General features: G+C 41.1%; 1 non-coding gene across 1 annotated transcript; it reads right to left on the minus strand.

Moving 5' to 3' along the window:
• Positions 1 to 19,912: 19,912 nt before the first annotated feature.
• Positions 19,913 to 19,985, minus strand: TRNAW-CCA (transfer RNA tryptophan (anticodon CCA)). The gene has a single exon. It is a non-coding gene; the product is annotated as a tRNA-Trp (tRNA).
• Between the last annotated feature and the right edge of the window lie 218 nt (positions 19,986 to 20,203).

Raw genomic sequence — 20,203 nt, forward strand, 5'->3', positions numbered from 1 at the left:
CTTAATATTGGCACAGTAATTAGACTTAGAAGCTTTCAACTATGATGCTATAATTTGTGTGTGTGAATGTGGAGTTGGATAGTTTGGGGATACTTTAGTTTTTAATTTAGTAACAAAATAATTGAAGATCAAACCAGTCAATCCTAAAGGAAATCCAACCCTGAATTTTCACTGGAAGGACTGATGCGGAAGCTGAAGCTCCAGTACTTTGGCCACCTGATGTGAAGAGCTGACTCATTGGAAAAGACCCTGATGCTGGGAAAGACTGAAAGCAAAAGGAGTAGAGGGAGACAGAGGATGAGATGGTTGGATAGCATCACTGACTCAATGAACATGAATTTGAGCAAATTCTGGGAGATGGTGAAGGACAGGGAAGCCTGGGGTGCTGCAGTCCATGGGGTTGAAAGAGTTGGACATGACTTAGTGACTGAAAAACAACAACAACAGCATTTTTAAAAAAACATGAATATCTTTGTCCATATTGCTGGGAACTCTAGAAACATAAAACAGAAACTTACAAACACCAGTGCAGTGACCACAGGTCTACTGTTTTACTAAGGAAGTCCTGCTCCCGTGTTACTTTAAATGCATAGTGTGTCATCCCCAGAGCGGTTTTCCGACTCACTGTGTTTTGAGACACAGCTGACTCCCAATTATAAAAGTAAAAGCAATTATTTGTATTCTCACCATGCATTTAAGATTATAGTTTTATGTTTATTTATAAAAAATAACACAAACCAGGCAAATGACTTACTTAAAATGCACCATGTGCTCAAACTGATTTAAAGCAATAACAACAGTCATATCCACCACAGTTCTCTAAAATGTTCCTTTTCCTCCTCTGCAATTTGAATCCAAATGTTCAGCCTTGATTTTGAGGTCTTTTCTAAGTTTTGTGACTTTCTGGGCTCTTTGCATATTAGAGATGAAAGAAAGAAGGGAGACAGAGAACTAAGAATTCTAAACTATGACATTTTAAAACTCAAGTTTTAGAGTTGTTTTGGTTAACAACTAAGATTTCTATTTTGTTTAAACTGAAACTACAAATTCAGTTGTTAATTAAATCACCCACAAAATGGAATCACTGTTTTTCCAAAACATCATGCTCATCCTATTTAGCATAGAATTAGTTTGTAATTCTGTAGCTCCCCTATTTTACAGAACCCGGAAAAGGTAATACCTCCTTAAAATAAAAGAAACCAGATGAAATATGATTTGAACAATGTACATATTCTCTAATTAATTGAAACTCTTTTAATATAATGAGCTTTAGGGATGGGATGGCAAAGAATATTTACAATATTAAAAAAAATGTCATGTTACATTTAGCATAAACCATAAAATTAAAAATACCCAAAATGGAACACAAAAACTGCAAAACTGTTGCCTAGTAGGGTCAGCAAGTTTACCCTGTCTCACAGTGGGTCTAGCTGAAAAGTAGAAATTCCTAAAACCTTGGTGATTTTCTACCAACCCCAAGTTCTTTGGAAATGAAATTTAACATTTACACTCATTCTTTTCTATTCCTTAAACTTTTGAGACTTAGATATGTTGGTCCTGTTCTAATATTTTTAAGTCTTATACTTATTTTGTATATATAAATATGTTTTTTTACTTCAGTTTTTGATTGAAGGATAATTGCTTTACAGAATTTTGTTGTTTTCTGTCAAACCTCAACATGAATCAAACATAGGTATACATATATCCCCTCCCTTTTGAACTTCCCTCCCATCTCCCTCCCCATCCCACACCTCTAGGTTGATACAGAGTCCCTGTTTGAGTTTCCTGAGCCATTATTTTGTATATATTTTAAAACTTGTCTTCCCAACTAGATTGTGTCTCTTGAAATAGAGGTCATATATTCAACTTAAAAAGAAATCTTACATATCATCTTGTAACATACCTTGATAGATTACTTCAACTGTTTTCAATGCTAAAATTTTTAATACCGCTGTGCTTAGTTTCTCAGTCATGTCCAACCCTTTACAACCCTTTGAACTGCAAAGGGACCCAGAGGACCCATGGCTCCTCTCTCCATGGGATTTCCCAGGCAAGAATACTGGAGTGGGTTGCCATTTCCTCTTCCAGGGGATCTTCCTTACCCAGGGATTGAACCCACATCTCTTGTGCCTCTTGTATTGCAGGTAGATTCTTTATCTACTGGGCCATCAGGGAGACTCTTCATTTTCTTTAAATATGTGATCTTAAGAGATTTATTCCATTCTGAAATGTGATTTTATTACACATAGCAACTCAATTCTCAGTTAAATGCATTCTATTAACTGAGAGACACACACACACACACACACATATATATATACCCCTCCCCCGCACTAATACACCCAGAGGCAAAAGCAAATGTAATGGTAGAAACAATGGAGAACAGAGTAAGTCTATCTATTTGCATTAATTAAAGAGGTAATTAATTAAAGTCATTGATAACTGCAAATGTAGCTTGTTTCCTATGTGTATCTAAGTACAAATGAAAAGTCCTTTTTCTATACCTGGTTTCCTTGGAGTATTTTACTTTGAGGATATGGAAATTTCATATTCTCAAAGACATGTCTCTCTCAAGCCCTATGACAGTATCACTGCTTTCCCCCTTGAACTCCAATTATGAAAGCTGGAGGGAGCTAGCAGTTCTGCAAGCAGGATTAATCTCCTAAATCCAGTGTGTACCTTTGGTATGGGCTAGGGCAAGAGAGGACAGAGTTTTTGGTATTAATATAGTAAATGGCTTCTATAAGCTGACTTAGCTGGCAACAGGATGTTAGATACTTGATCCTGACAATGAGCCTGATTTTTATTCCCCTCCATTAAAGAGTGCTTTTGAGCATGGCTCTTTTACTTTCTAGCAGTTGCAGAAGAAACCAAGTGCCCTGAAGGCTAAGACAGCAGAAACAACGGCTGATCTCACTCAAAAGCTCCCTTGCCTTTCTACTTTCTGCCACCATAAAAAAAATTCACCCTCTTAATATTCACTATTGGTAATAGCTCCAGAGTTTAGCCTCATTCAGAAACTTCCCAGCTTCCTGTTGCCACTATGAACTGCTGATCAATATCAGCCACTGGCTTTGGGCATGAATGAAATTGTCAGTAAAATCACAATGACCATCACAGTCCAGGTTAAGCCTTAAAATTAATGCAGTTAAATACAAATAGATTTTATATGTATATATATGTGTGTGTGTGTGTGTGTGTGATTTTTTGACATAATGTCCTCTAAATATGTGTAGGATGTTACTATAACACTTAATCTGCTCCTTTTTGTTGTGGTTTTTATTCCTTTGTGCCTTGTGCTATAATTAATGTCTATAGTTCATCTACTAGGCAGTAAGCCACTTGAGGTCAGTGTACATATCTCATCTTTGATATTGCCCCCAGTTGCTAGCATGGCCATTTGCATTGAGCTGGTTTGTAGCAAATTACTCACCAAATGCATGAACAAAATGGCATTTGTTACTAATGTTGAACAAATACCATTGATGTGTGCAAAATAGTATATGTGATTTCATTGAGTCTGGTGGACAAACAGGAGGTGTGTAAATATGGCAGCGGGTTCTGTTTTCTATTTCTTGGTGCACAGCCATCAAGCTACAGAGCTTTTCAGGAGTAGCTGTGCCTCCATTTTGGCTGAGAGGACTGAAGAATGGTGGTTTGCTTTCTCTCCTGCTTTCAGTCCTCTCCTTGATGATACCCCAAATTTTCTGGCTGCAGTAGCCTAATAGGGAGAGAAAGTGAAGTGAAAGTGTTAGTCGCTCGGTCATGTCTGACTCTTTGTGGCCCCGTGGACTGTAGCCTACCAGATTCCTCTGTCCATGGGATTCTCCAGGCAAGAATCCTTGAGTGGATTGCCATTTCCTTCTTCAGGGGATCTTCCCCACCCAGGGATTGAATCCATGTTTCCTACATTGCAGGCAGATTCTTTACCATCTGAGCCATGAGGGAAGCCAGCCTAATGGGGGGGACACTGTAATTCCAGGTGTCACTTTCTGGTTCTAATTGGTAGTTCATCCTTTTACTGGGAGGATTTGTATCATTCTATTCAAAATACACTTGCATTACATCTGCCATCCTTCTCCTGCCCACTCCCCCTACATTTGGTCCATGACACCTTGGCATTGAACTACCCAGAAGCATTTAAGTTTGTCTGAGTTAGAGGTTTATTGCTTATTTCTTCTTCCATATCATTTATGAGTATTGAGTCATGTCAGTCCTTACATCCATCCCTTTTGGACTTCAGTTTAATATTTATTCATCCCAAGAAGCCATGGTTGGTCCTTATTAGTTTTCCTTAGAGGTCAGGTCTAAAGAGATGGGAAGTGCAGGATAAGAAGTATATATCTTGCATCCTGTGTTACATGAGGCTCTGCAGCTGTGGTATACACTTGCTCTTCCTCGTAGGGAAAAAGAGATCCGCGTTCTACAAAACTCCAGCCAGAGCAAGGCTAGTTGTCTGGGATTTTCTGTAATCTAATAGAGCAAGTTTAATACTCAAGAGAGGTCTGCTGTATATTATAGCTCATGGCTCATGAAAAGATATACTATGTTAATTTTCTGAACTGGGTCTCTCAGCTGAATTACATTATTTCGGTGATGCCTCTCCAGAATTAACTGCATTTATTTGAGCACCCAGCATCTCCAACTTACCAACAGAAGGGAATCCTTGGATGTTAGTGAGCTATTAAATTCCAACCGGAGCTCATCCTCTGAGAGGAAATGGCTAGTGGATGCAGAATTCTCAATTCTTTGGGGGTAAAATAGTTTTTATGTGGGCAAGCTCCCTTCTCCTCTGTTGATAAATGTGGGTGGTGAACTATCATGAACTTCTCTCTTTAGAACACTTCGGTGCTCTCATTCCTCTAGGATGGACTCCAGACTTCTTAACACAGCCCTCAGGGCCTTTTGCCCACTGGTCCCTGCTTTCCACGCCAGCCTCGTCTCATGGCATCCTCCCTGTCTTCTCTCCTGGACTGGACTAATCTCAGGACACCACATAGCTACATTCTTTGTCCTCTTTGGGCCAGTCTGCACACAGGCATCCTGCTGTCCTTTTCCCACATCCGTCTATTAGTAATGACAGTAGTAGTAGTAGTTGTTAGGCTCTGTCTTAGGGCTCACATGGGTTCTCTCACTTAATCCTTACAACAACCCTTGAGTACTATCATACCCATTTTGCAGATGAGGAAAATGAGGCTTAATGAGCATGTAAGAGACCTACCCAAGCTCACACAGCTATTAAGTATGAACACAGGGAGTTGACGCTAAGTAGTCTGACTCCTGAGCCTACTCTTGGCTATACTGCCTCTCAGCATGTGATTTAAACATTTTTACGTGGCTAACTCCTACTCATTATTTAGACATCACTTGCTCCAGAAAACCTCCCTGATACCTCCTGCCCTAGCCCCCAGCTGGTTATGTGCTCTTCCTGTGTCTGCTCAGCCACACCTCCCATTTCTCCCTTTATAGACTTATCATGCAAGGCTGCCTGCAATTGCTTGTTCACTTGTCTATGTTTCCCACAAGCTCCTGAGACCCATGGGGCAGGATCCCATCGGCCTGTCTTGCCAGTTTATCCCTGGCAGCGACCAGGAAGCTTGGCATTCAGCAGGAGCTCAATAAATGTTTATGGAAGGAGTAGTCTTTTAACTGAACTTTTGTTGTTGTTGAGTCGCTAAGTTATCTGACCCTTTGTGACCCTATAAACTGGCTGCTCTGTCCATGGCATTTCCCAGGCAAGAATACTGGAGTGGGTTGCCATTTTCTCCTCCAGGGGATCTTCCCAACCCAGGGATCGAACCTGCATCTCCTGCATTGGCAGGTAGATTCTTTACCATTGTGCCATCTGGTAAGCCCTTGACTAAACTTAGTTCCACTGAAAACTGCACAGTTCTTCTGGCAGGAAGAGGTTAATCCTCATCTTAGTGAATTGTCAGACTCTAAGGAAGGAAATACCCAGCAGCTTCTCCTTTCTTTGGGACTCCAGAATTATATGACTAGACAGAGGCTTTCTTGTGGTTAACAGAGCCTATGTGTCAAGAATATCACTTTAGTCAAGCTTTTGTTCACTCCAGCTGTCTCCCCACCCCTCATGAAATGCTTGTCTGCAAAAGAGATAAACCAGGAAGTGGCTTGTTGCTTTACAGAAAGATTCACCAAAAGATCCTTACTTCTCATTTGGCCCGTTACCGGGTATCGTGTAACACTGAAGCTGGAAATGATGCTGGACTGTAGCTCATCTAATCCTTTTTAGATGAGAGAGAAAATAAGGCACAAAGAGGTGCAGATTCAACCACTAGTTAGTGGCCAAGCCAGAGCTATTGATATAATCCACACCTTTTACTTAAATAATGAATTTATGTGATGCATTTAAAATATGATTACTTTATGAAAATGTTTTTCACATTCACACTTATTGCAATAAATGTGTTAGCTCTAAAGCAACATACAACTATCTGTAAACTTCAGCAGTGCAGTCACAAGAAAAGATTTTCAGAAAACTCTAACATACATTCAGAAAATTGTATAAACACAATGAATTTTCGTAAAATTAATCTATCCATGTAACAGACACCCAGATCAAGAAACAGGACATTAACTATGGAAGATTTTTACTATAAATATTATATGATTATTTTTATATTGTCACCTACATATGTTCTATAAAATATATAGGTTCTTATGGGCGGTGAGTAGAAAGGGGAAGGAACTTTAAGATGACAACTTATCCTTACGTGCATCTCTCACAATTCATAATGCAGCATTTAAAGAATATATCCTTTTGCTTTTGTAATGAAGGTGAAGTGTATTTATTTGCCTATTTGTTTGCAGACTTACCATGTGTTTGGCTGGTTGTAAAATCATAAAGTTCTAAAATCATAAAATTCATTCATACCAGTATGAATCTGACTCATTCTATAGTACTTAAATATCTACTTTAGAACACTTTTCAGGGATCATTTGTTACGTGAGATTTGTAAACATTGGTATGTATGTGTGCTTTATTCTTTTAAAAAGAAGGTGAAATCGTCAATCTACTATTAGCAGTGTACGCACTTACTCTGAGCCCCAGTGGGTTTGCATGGAGCACATTACATGTTTTTACTTATACTTTTTGGCAAACTTGGATGTATTTCTGTGTGGACTGACTGGTATTAGCATGTCTGATTGAAGAGCTGACCTGCCTCTGTTCTAAGCCAGCTAACCCACGCATGTGGCTCAGCTCATTAGTACCAGGCTTTAAACGTTGTTTCAGTACTATCTGATGAAATCTTTATTCCCCATGTAGGCATTTCCCAGAACTTTGGACAAGTTATTTAAGCTGAAACAGTCTCATTTCAACTCTTGGAGTAACTAATTCTGTCACATAATTATAATAAACATTTGGGGAATAAATCTTCTGTCTAATATTGGATCAGAGTGTTAAACTTATCTGCACGGCCAATACACGGATCAATTAATAGAACAGTTAACAGTGACTGGGAAATTTCTAGAAAATCCTTCATGATCTAAAAGTTACTTAGCCCAATGGATTTTTTAATATCCTAAGAAAGATTTTCTTCCCCCCACCCATTCCCTGTCTCCATCCAAGGATAAAATTTATCCAGTTGTTCAGAGCAATGGCTTAACTAACTTTAGTCCAGAAAAAAACAGTTCTTACCTGTTTTAAACTTACTTCCTGCTGTCTAGAATAGTCCCTTCAGCAAACAACATATTAATCTACTTAATTAACATGTATTGTGCCTTCTTCAAGGCCAAGCAGGGTCCAATTATGCGTTATAGCTAATTTTACTTTCTTCCTTTTTGTGTCTCATTCTACTTCCCCTCAGCTCCCCCTTTAGCCTTATCTGCTTACAACAAAAGCTCGATAGGAGATAACGTGATAAAATTAAATAGAATGTCACAAAAAGGCCTGGGAATTTGAAAGGTGCCTTTTAACTTTAGCAGGAAGGCAGAATAACATGGCCCTTGCCCTTGGCTTGGAGAAGTTTATGTGGCAAGTACTTAATGGTTATTCTGTTTATTTGTCCTTAATGGACACTATTTTTCTTTATGTGAGAACCATATCTCAGTGGAATTGCAATTGAGAGTACACATCCCCTAGTAAAAACAAGTGTTGTCATCCTGTTGACGCCACCAAAGCCTGTTAGGACTATTAATTTTTTTGTTCATTTAGGCATGCATGGTTGCCACAGTAACAGCAATCTCATAGTTCCTTCAAGCCCTCTGTGCAGTGAGCATCTGTTGAGAGTCCTATGAAGGTGCCATGGTTTCTATCCTTCCTGTCACAGATTGAACCCCTGCCTTGCTCTCTTTATGTGCTACATATTTATCAAGAATCCCTAGAGAGAGGAGACTCTTTGCTGGAGCCAGTCAAAGGAGAAATAGAAATGAGTATGAAGGCTTTTGTTTCCCATGGGCTGCTGCAGAAGACCTCAGAATAGGTGGTTTGGAAGTCATACAGTTATTAAAAATCTTGGTCAGCTGAAATGTGAATAAGTCCTTGGCAAAATTCACAGCCAATCTTTTATAGACGATGGCCAGGACACTGAGTGTCCTACTTAAAGCCAAAATTGTAAATTCTAGCCTAAACTCCCAGTGGTATGCAGTAATAGTGTGCCATCTCTTGCCAACAATTTTTCGTAGTCCAAGACCTTCTCCTAAAGAACTGTATAGTTTTCAGAAAACATGTGTCTTGAAGGATGCATTTTCCCTTTTTATTTCCTCCTAACCATGGAATATTCCTCCTAAACATCTTACATCTTTTTAAAAGTTATCTTCTATGGCAGCTATCTTCTAAAGTACTATTCAGCTTGAGTCCTTATCTTTGATCCTGTCCTAATTCATCTCATTTGCAGTTTATATAGTCAGAACTAGAGGAGAGTAACAATTTATCGATAAATTACATACTAGCAAGTGAAAGGAGCTGAAACAGGGGCAATCTGTCTTTTCACAACTGTTGAGTTATCTTAAGTCCTTGCAGAATCCTTAGTTGAAACTTACATGTAAATATTAGGGCACCTGACTGAGTAAGTTTATCAAAACATCTTTGTAGGTTTCCTACTCCTTCTGTCATTACTCTGATCAAGATGATCAAGAACAGATTTCTGTATTCATTTCTGCAGAGAAGCTTACTCATTCCTCTTCAAAATTCTCTTACCTAATGATACCTATTGTTCAATCATAAGTAATATTTAGCAATGAAATCTTTTACTTGGAGTAAATTATTTTTGGAATTCTCTACTGATCAAGTAATTGTCATTTCCACCTTTCAGTTTATATAAGAAGCTTCTAGGTTGAAATACCGTTCTTAGGAAAGAAGGTTGGGTCTGGGTTACTCCAGCTTCCACGAAACAGTGAGCATGTTCTGAGGGCTTCTTTTTTGCAGATCTTGTGGGGACTCCTAGGACCAATTTTTGTAGGATCTCCTATTCTAAGCACATTTTCTGGACCATTTTTACTTTTTATCCCCATTTTATCAGCAAAGAAGTCTTCTCTTTATTTTTTATTCTGTAGGATCATAAAATCATAGTACTTTTGACCTGGAGAGTACCCTGCCCCCCCCCGCCCCCGCTCATCCTCTCTTATGTATTTCTGTCCTCAAAACTTGCAGGCCTAACTAGGCTCATGTCAATCACTTTTAAAAAACTTATGTACATAGATTCATTGACAGCAGAGCACAAACTAAACATTTTGTTATATACCATTTATTATACCAGTGTGGGTTTAAAGGAAAAAGCCCTGAATTACAAATGAGATTTTTTTTTCTATTTCCAGCTCTGATTTTAATTCATGGAATTAAATTAAAAGGAATGACCCTGGACTTGTCTCTCAATACTGCTGGGTGTCAGTTTCTTTATCTGTAAAATGAGAATAGCATTCTATCATAACTTATTATAAAGATAAAGGAGATAATATATGTAAAGCTCCTTGGAAAGTGTGAGGTACTATATATAAGTATGAGATATGCGGCCATAACGCCTGTCTGTGGACTTTAATTGCCTTTAGCCAAGATCACAAAACCCTTACAAATCCACTTACAAAAAATGTGGTTTACTTTGACCAAACAGTTTCCCCAACAGCAATCCATAGTGCAGAAATTTTCATTCATGTGTGATTTTTGGCAATTGACTTAACTTTTCCATACTTCATTTTCTCACCTCCAAAATGGATTTGACCATTTACCTAGCTCAAATCAATTAAAATATATAGAATAAACCTAGAAGAACACATTCAATTATCCTAAGACATGGGATAGTGTCAAATGTTTCTGTGAAGTTAGAATATATTGCAGTCTAGTTGTTTTCCCACTTCAACTGTAACTTTCAACCGTGGGGTTTCTCTTAATTGCTTCCGTTTGGCTCATACAATGACCAGCATAGAGCTAGGAACATGGCAGACACTGAAGATATGTGTTTTCCAAGAATAATGACATCTTGTTGTGTATAAAAAAAGGGTTTTAACTTGAAATTTTCTATTAAATTATTTATTCATTAATTTATTGATAAATTTATTAATTTAACATTTGTTGACCATCCATTAGAGGTCAAAAATAATAGATGTTGGTATACAGTGATGATGAAAGGCTTATATAAATATATATTTAGACAGAGTTGTCTCTACCTGTAGGTCTGAACTGGTACAAGGTTTGGTATCTGGTCTTGAATACATTTTATGCTGTCACTTGCAATCCTTCTACTTTGAAGAGTACTCTTCAGTGACTCAGATCAAAACTCAGAGGAAACTAGTAGGGCCTTGGAGAGTCTGATGGAGCATGAAGTGCTCCAGATAATTTTGAAAGCCTACAGACCTTGAGCATCCTTTCCTCTAGTTGAGAGATCTGTTATGAATTCTCCAGTTTTGAGCAGGGCTGATGCTGACACAGCAAGCCTAGGGGTTAAGGACATTCCCTCTGGAGCCACTGCCTGAGTTTGAAGCTAAGCCCTACCATTTACCAAGTGGGTAGCCTTGGGCAAACTGTGTGCTCTCTCTGCCTCAGTTTCCTCATCTGTTGAATGGAAATAACAATGTGACCTCCTTAGGTTGTTTTGTAGATAAGTAGAGATGTCTAGGAAAGCACATTAATGAACAGGAACAGTGCCTTCCACTCTTAGCTGGAAATGTGAAGTTCTTTTTAAAGTGCCTAAGTATAATTCTGTACTTAGAGTATTGTATTGTACTGAAAATAGTACTGAACTCTGAATAGTGGTAACCTGCTTCCCTAGGACAGCATTAGGAAGATCCTAGAAACTCAGAGAAATACAGGTTTTGGCAAACATAATCCAGAACTGGAACGTTAGGGAGATCATCCAAGTGTATGGCCATCAAGAAAGCAACAGGGGGTTTTTCTGGAAGAACTATGGGAAAACCCACAGTCTGATGAGCCAGAATCATGAAGTATGATAGGGGGCTTCTGCTCCCACCCCAGAAAGTTTCACAGGCCTTGTATCTGGCTTTCCTCTCAGCCATGTTCTACCCAGCTCATTACCTCATCTACTCTATCTATACTGCTAAAGCTCTCCCAGAGAAGGAGGCAAAACCTTCCCTCCAGGGAGGTCACCTAGGATTTCAGTGCTTTGCTTCATGCAAACATCCCTCCAGGGAAGGAGCCTTCACTGTCCCTGCTGTGTGGATAGATTGAGGAGCCCCCAAGGCTTGACAGCAGGTCAGTGCCAAGCCAAGCTTCCAGAACCAGATAGAGGCGCAGATTTTTATCTGAACTTAATTCCTTTTTCAGAAGAGCATTCACAACCTCTTGTCTCTTACTTGAATTGAATCCCCATGGATCACAATTTTGTTCTGTGGCTCTAATCTAGCTAAACACGATTCAAGGGCTCTTGGTCCTTGGCTGGCTCCCAGAACTACAGAACTGGGACAAGACCAGCCCTCTCACCCCAGGTGAGGAACCACGGCTCGGGAGAGTCACATGACTGGCCAAGGTCAAGTGGCAAGTTGGTAGAAGCACTGGACTACAAGAAAGCTTACCAGCCTTCATCCAGGGTTCTTGCAATTTTTATTAGCAACAGGAAAATCTACTCAAAAACAACTCATAAACCTTTTAGAATAGAGATCTTTGATGTTGTAGGTAAAAAGTATAGAGATTGTGTAGCATAGTCATCTGAAAGAAATTTTAGAGTTTTGTAAGTACCTTCTCTCTTTATTATATTTAAAATAATGTCTGACTCGCCACAGCCAGGAGTCTGAGATGTGTTCTAGTCCATGTGCACTTATGCATCTAGGGGTGATGTTGACGTGGTTCCCCGAAGGTTTCAAGAGGATGCCTCCTCTCAGGTTTTATTTTGTAGTAAAAATACTTAGTGGTGATTTTGATTTTCCTTGTCTTATGAGATGGGATTGTCAGCCAGGAGGCCACTGACTCCTGATTTTCTATGTGGTCATTATCCATACTCCATTCAGACCACAGTGAAGACCACTGGCTCATAAATGATCCCCCAGGGACTGTTCACGTGGTCATCTGTGGGGAGGGAAAGGGAGGTATGCAGGCAAGCAACACTGACCAAAAATATTTCTCCTGAAAGCTCTCATACTTGCAGTGTGAATTCACTACTGGAAGACTGCCATGCTTTCTATTTTAAGGTCCCATGTCTTTTATGTAGCTCTGTTGCTCCTTCTAATTCTAGCCTGTGGTATGGAGAGTAGAGATGAAGATAATGGGTCCTGGAATTGGACTGCTTGACTTCAAATCTTGACTTTGCATGGGCTAATTTTGTGATTATAGGCAAAAGTCTTAATCTTTCTGGGTTTGTTTCCTATCAGTAAAGTGATTTGACAACTTCAACTCAAATGATTGATATGAGGACTAACTGGGGAGAGTACACTGGCCTGCAGTGGCCACTTAGTGTTAACTGTTACCATTAACATCTCCTGCTTGTGCAGCCCAGCATTGTGAAAAGAATACTGGATTAATAGGACAGGAGACCCAGAATTTGGTCTAGCCTCTCACTTTTATGTGGCTACATGAACTTGGGACAGTCAGTTGACCCCAGTCCACAGAGTACAAAATATAGAATTAAGTATTTGGTCCAACCTCCTCATTTGATGAATGACATTGGACTGCGAGAGAGGAAGAGGTTCACCTAGAGTCCACAGGGAGTTAATGCCCAGCAAGGATCAGCCAGTACTCGCTCTCTTGACTTCTAGCCCAGAGTTCTTTCCATCGTTACTTTGGGGACCAAAGATCCTGCCAAGTGTCCCCAACTTTGCTGAAGACCTGAGGACTTTGCGGTTGGCAGGCACATGGTTCCTAACAAGCTGTCTTTGGGTTGTGGCCATCCCAGAAGCAGCAGCCAGTGCATTCTAATATGTCACGGCTGGTATAAGTGTTGGAAGTAGAGTGATACCTTTAAGAAGTTACTGGGTGGAAGCCACTACCATTTTGCGGGGCCCAGAAAAACTCATTCCAGACCAACAGGACAAACTTGGGCAGGTTCTCACAGCTCAATGGCTTAGTGATTGACCACATGTCTTCTTTCCCTTGTATCCTGCCTGAGAAACTCACAGTGACCATGTCTCTACCTTAAGCTGTGGATGTCTCCTTGAGAGCTCTTACTGTAGGCTCTTGCCACCCATTTCCTCCTCTGCTCTGACTCTCACTCAGATCCTGGGAGTATAGGTTGACCGTATTCTCCACTTTTACATATATGGCTTGATCCACAAGGTACTCTTTCTGTTCTGCACCCTGCCCACAACAGACACTCAACAAAGCCAGTCCCTCTGCTCATTATTCTAAATACATCCCAGGCTTCTGGGTCTGAATCATTGCATATATTATGTCTCTCCATGGATTCTTGCTGAATCCTCTCAGATTAAGTATTAGATTTCTGCGAAGCCAACAATGATCCTCCTACTCAGAAGTGGTCTTCTTTCCTTGGAACTTTCAAAGCACATACTGACTATAACTGATGGTTTCCACATGTCAAGAGAGGTCCTCTTTCTCTTAAGAAACTCCTCAAGAACCATATAATGACAGCTTTTTATTCCTCAAAGCATTTAGCAGAGTTCCGTACCCATTGTAGCAGCTCAGTTAGACCTGCTTGAACAGATGTTGACTGGTTAGCTGGGATGCCTACCAGGGACTCCAGCCTTAATAAAAAGGTTTTTCCTTCACAATGAAAAAATACTTTCTCCATGGGTATCATTGTGAGACTGTGATAAGTCAGTTATAGCCATTCAAAGGCTCCTTGAAGTTTTGGCAATGCCCAATCGTGTTGAGAATTCTACTTTTTAGAAATCTGGAGTGACACATTTTTTAAATTAACATTAATTAAAATAAGTTTTGCTCTTCTTTTTCTGTTGGTAGAAACTGACCACCCAACATGGGCAAGCAAAACAAGCTAACATACTCTAAAAATGCAAGTAGAAGTTTAAGGACATAAAAGGCATGATGAGTAATGGAGTTCTGAAACTTTCATTCACTCACCCACTCATTCACTCAGTAAGCAAAAAGGTTGTTGCTCAGTTGCTCAGTCGTGTCCAACTCTTTGAGACCCCATGGACTGCAGCATGCCAGGCTTCCCAGTATCTCCTGGAGTTTGCTCAAATTCATGTCCATTGAGTTGATGATGCCAACAGGATAAAGCAAATAGGAAACAGTTGTATTATTCTATTCATGCAGAGTTCTGTGCAGAGCTCTATGTAGCCTTCTGCTAGAGCCCTGTGCTTCTGAAATTGTTTGCTAAAATAATGGTCAGAAGTAGTTTGTGTTCACCAAGTTAAGCTCAGTTTTTCCCTAAGATCAAATACTCTGTGACAAATTTTATTACCAAATTCGGGAAAAAAATGAGAAGAATGCAAAGATTAATCCTTGGAAGCCCTTGAATAAGCCTTTCCTCCTCCATTTTGTCTGCTTTTTAAGTTTTGTATTCAGAGAATAATAGGTGAGGCCTTCTTTGGATAATTAAAACACATGTAAATTGAAATTCTCAGGTCAGTAATTAAATTGAGGAGCTCACTGGGTAATGTTTACTTTTTAGCTCCCAGATTATGTGTTCAGTTTCTCTTTAAGCTGCACTTTTCTTTTCCTTCCTTTCTTTTTTCAATCTCAGAGATTAAAGCAGCCTGAATTTTACACTAACATCTTATGAAAGCCACAGTGGTTTCAGTAAACAATGTGCTTTGATGTCTCCAACTTGAAATTCATATTTTGAGAGCCCTGATATATCTAATAGTATTTGGAATAAGATTTTAAGTCCCTAAGCCGGGGCCATTTGCAGAGACACATGCCCAGGAAAACTGGATGTTAGGACCCATCTCGCATCTTATCACTGCCTTACAACAAAACGCTTCCATTCTTCTCTGGGATGTTTGTGTGCTGTACGTGTCACACTGGTAACGTGTCCACACTTTTTGCCCGCTGTTCACAAAATTAAGAACTGTTAACCTTGGCTTGAGGCTTTGAGTGATTTATTTGGGTGGGGGAGTGGATAGTTAAGAAAAAGTTAAAGAAAAAAAGACTTTCCATGAATATATCATTTTCTGTAAAACTGTGGAACCATTTGAAGAGTCCTCTTTTGACTGTGAGAAATACCATTGTTAGGGATTTATGTCTTTAGGCTGAAATCTGTTGGTCCCATTAGTCTGTTTTTGGGTGCAGGTGCTGTGGCACCATTTTAAAAATATCTTGCCCCTTTAACCATATTCACAGGCTTCTGGGCAGTGAGAAGCTCCAATAAATATTAAAATATAAAAATAGATCTCAAGAATGACGTTTCCGTTAGAACCTCAAGACAAAGTTCCCTCTGTTCTTGCCTTGGAATCCCTTAGATCATACAGGCCATATGCCTCCAGCAGGGTCTCAGGAGCTCTTGTTTCTCTGGCGGTCACCTGTGTCTGTGATGTCATGAGTGGTTACCATGGAGGTAATTGTCATGATGTGGGAGATGTGTGAATTCAGGTGTGGAGAAATTCAGCAGCGAGAGATAGGTCTTTGAGAAAAAGACGCAAATCCCCTTTCATTCCAACTTCTTAGTAACAAAAGAATTGAAGGAGGAAAAAAAGTGGGGGGAGGAGATGTAAATATAATAACGGAAAATTATCATATTTTGAACAGCATGCTTTTTAGGCTTTGCATGGCATATTGAAAAGTTTTCTGTTTATTTATTTAATTATATTTTTCTCACAGAGTATGGTGTTAAAAATAACTTTCGTGTTCTTTCTTGGAGAAAAAAATGGCTTGTGATAGCAGACGAGAATATTATATTATGCAGTCCAAGTTCAACAGAGAAATCTTTTGAATGATATACCAGGAAGCTCAAAGGTGATATGTTTTTGCCCAATTGGGAGAAAAAAGAAAGACTGCTGCAATCTGCAAAACACTACAAGAGAGAGCCAATCTAACAATGCAGCCAGACTGGCTTGCTGCTGGCATTTGACAAGCTAGGAAAATGAGACTGCAGAAATCCACAGGGAATGATTTTCCCTTCCTGTTAATGAACAACCGTACATATCTTTCTTGGAATGAGGGGTGGTAGGGAGGAGGACAGGGGTGCTGCTGAGCAAGCGTTTTCAGGAAATGATCCAGAAACCCCTGCCTCGGGTTCGGGATAATCAATGTCATCACTGCTTGTTCCGAAGCTCTGTCTTTTCTGGGAAAGGACCTGGCAGGGCTGGCAGACTCAGGTAGTCAGTGTGGTGGCTGGTGAAAGACGGACCCTGTTGAGGCAAGTGCCGGGAGGCTGGGCACCCTCAAGCTTTGGATTCTGAGGAAGTGGCTTGAGTTCCAGTCCTAGATTTGCCTCTGTGAATTTTCTCTGACTTTCATCAAAGCCCTTAACTGCTCTGTCTCCTCATCCTATTAATTACATGAGACTTGTGAAAATGAATGTATTGGTATAAAATATCTATTTTTAGGCATGATACAAATGTAAGGGATGAGACTTTGTTATTTGAGGTTCCATGTCAGCACAGGACTTCCCAGGTGACTCAGTGGTAAAGAATTTGCCTGCCAATGCAGGTGACACAGGAGACATAGGTTCAGTTCCTGGGTTTGGAAGATCCCCTAGAGAAGGAAATGGCTACCCAATCCAGTATCCCTTCCTAAGAAATTTCATGGATAGAGGAGCCTGGTGAGCTACAGTCCACGGGGTCCCAAAGAGTGGACATGACTTAGCGACTGAACACACACCATGTCAGCACAAAGATATTTAGTTGTTTTCCTTGTCCAGCATCATCCTTCATAGACCTACAGATGCCAGAGGGTTCTTTGGTGAGCACTAATCCTGAAACCCCACTCTCCATGGCATTGCTTTGGGGAGAAAAAGATGTAATAGGATTCTCCAGAGAAACAGAACCAATAGGATCTCTGTCTCTCTCACACTCTCTCTCTTTTTCTCTTCAATTTTCTATGATCTATTTGTCCATCTATTTTTCTATCTAAAATGAGATTTATTATGAGAAATTGGCTCATGTCATTATGGAGGCTGAGACGTCTCATGATTTTCTGTCTGCAAGCTGGAGACCCAGAAAAGCCAGTGGTATAATTCAGTGTGAGTCTGAAGGCCTGAGAACCAGAGGAGCTGATGATTTAAATCTCAGTCTGAAAGCAGGAGAAGAGATGTGCTAGCTTAAGTAGTGAGGCAGGAGAAAGGGAGCGGATTTCTCCTCCTTCCACCTCTTGCTCTATTCATACACTCGATGAATGGGGTGATGTTTACCTGCTTTGAGGAGGGCAACCTACTTTACTGAGTTCACTGATTCTAGTGCTAATCACATCTGGAGATATCCTCACAGACACCCAGAAGTAACTTTTAATCTGGGCAACCCTGAGGACCATGCAAGTTGATGTGAAATTAACCATCACAGAGTGATGTCTCTAGGCAATGCTCAGTTACTACAGGGTCAAGTATAAACTCCTTAGCTTGGTGTTTGGTGTCTCTGTCCCCAAGGTGTTGCTGGACCATTAGTGGGGAAGACATGTAAAGGAGTGGCCACAAAGTGATACAAGGAGCCATATAGCAGCAGGAGTGAGTACAGAGGCCTGAGGGGTCACTATGAACCAGCGGAGACCTGCTCTCCTGGTGTGGGGGCAGGCACAGCTGGAGCAACTGGAGGGAGAAGGTGACCGTGAGTAGTGACATAACACAATCTCATTCATGTTCACATTTTCTATTACAATCTGGGTGCAGATGGCTCTGGAAACGTACATCTCCAGCCCAGACCCATCTATCATTTGTCTTTCCATGGGGAGGCCTCAAGGGCTCCCGAAACCCATTATGTCCTCAACTGACCTCAGGATCTTTTTACCCAATTTGGTCACCTTCCCATGTTCTGTCGTTCCAGATGGCACTGCCCATCCATCTGGTTGGCTATACTCAGGTTCGGTAAATTTATTTTCTCGGCTCACTCACCACTCCCAGCTCCCAGTCCAAGTTTACATCCGTATCACTTGCCTGAGAGGGATGCAATTCCCTCCTCACTGGGTCCGCACACCCACTCTGTGCCCCCATCCCCTTCTCTCCACAGCAGCTGGAGTGAGCATTTCGAAAGGCAAATCTGATTATGTCCCACGCTCCCTAACTCCCCTCCTCCCCTGCATAAAACCTCTTAATGCTGTCTCATTTCTCTCAGGATAAAGGCCCATATCCTCAGTAGAGCCTCTAAGACCCCTCATAAACTGACCCCTGGCGACTTCCCTGCTGCACCTTGGACCAGCAACTCCACCCCTGTCCTCAGCAGTACCAGCCTCCTTTCTGCTCCTCAGCAGCCCCAGGCCCAGGCAACTCCCTTGGCAGGAATCCACTCTTCTGTTGCTGCTGCCGCTCCCACCCGCTTTGCCTAAGTTGTCCCTTCTCATTTTTCAGATATCACTCAAATATCACTCCTTCAGGGGAACCTTCTCTGATCCCCCAGACTACTTCAGCCCTTCCACCGTGTATATTTCTGAACACATTTCCTTATCAAATATCAGTTTGTAACCATACATGTACTTTTGTGGTCATTTGATACATGTCTGTTTTCCCTGGAAGGTTGTAAGCTCTGGGATGCCTGGCTGGGTTTGCTCTCTGCCACAGTGCTGATACCCAGTGCACTGCCTTACAACTTCTGTTAATCATGCATTGGATGAGTGAATGCACGATGGTTGTTCATGAATGGAGGGCCACCCCATGGGAAGAAGTAGCCAGAGGTGAAACTGGGTCAGGATATTGTCGCCTAGGCACGGGGGTGCTGAGCAGCCTGGGACACAAGGATATGACAGCCCAAGAGCTGTGTATTAGAGGAGTAGCTCTGAGGGGGGATGTAGCATAGAGGCAGAAGATCTTAGAACCAGGGCAACACTTTCGGAAGCATCTGCTGAAGATGCCCTGCCCTGGGGCTGTGAGAGGAAAAATGGAGTGGAGGGGACAAACGCTTTTACTATTTCCCATTTCTGTTTTCCCCCTAAGGATGGAAACAGTGGATCAAGGGGTTTTACATGGTTTAACATTTTTAATCTGTCTGACCCCAAGGTCACTGATGTGGGGAAGAATGAGAGGGTTTTGAAACTGTTGGGGTAGTGGCAGTGTGGTAGAGTCATGAATCTGTGGGTCTTTCTCCTTTCCCAGGCAATTGTGGCCTGTGCAAGGTTAAGAGGAGTGGATACTCTTAGACTTGCTGCCCTGAGCTGATGCTGAATTGGTGTGTGAAGGGTGCAAAATCTAGGGAACCTCCTTTGGGGCTAAACATATCTGATCCCCGCCTTCCAGTCCTGATCTGAGAAGTCTATCAATGGAGGCCTGGCTTAACTGAGATTCTGGGTGTCTTAAAATGAAGGGTATTTTGAAATGGGTGAATTATGGAGGACAGAGTGGTCTTGGGACCACCAGGTCAGACCTGGGCTTGGGGCCACACCTCTTATTTGCTTATACTTTTCTTTCTTTTTTTGTTTGGCTGCACTGTGCAGCTTTCAGGATCTTAGTTCCCTGACCAGGGATTAAACCTGGGCCCCCAGCATTGGAAGCATAGAGTCCTAACCACTGGACCACCAGGGAAAGTAAAGTGAAAGTGTTAGTTGCTCAGTTGTGTCTGACTCTTTGCAACCCCATGGACTGTAGGCTACTAGGTTCCTCTTTCCATGGAACTCTCCAGGGAAGAATACTGAAGTGGTAGCCATTCCCTTCTCTAGGCAGATTCTTTACCATCAGAGCCACCAGGGAAGCCCCTGCTTATTATTTTTTGTGGTTCCTGTAGACCTGAATCACAACAACAG

The sequence above is a fragment of the Bos grunniens genome, chromosome 18 (assembly GCF_055505025.1).
Source record: "Bos grunniens cultivar Pamir isolate PY7600 chromosome 18, Bosgru_T2T1.0, whole genome shotgun sequence".
Classification (NCBI taxonomy): domain Eukaryota; kingdom Metazoa; phylum Chordata; class Mammalia; order Artiodactyla; family Bovidae; genus Bos; species Bos grunniens.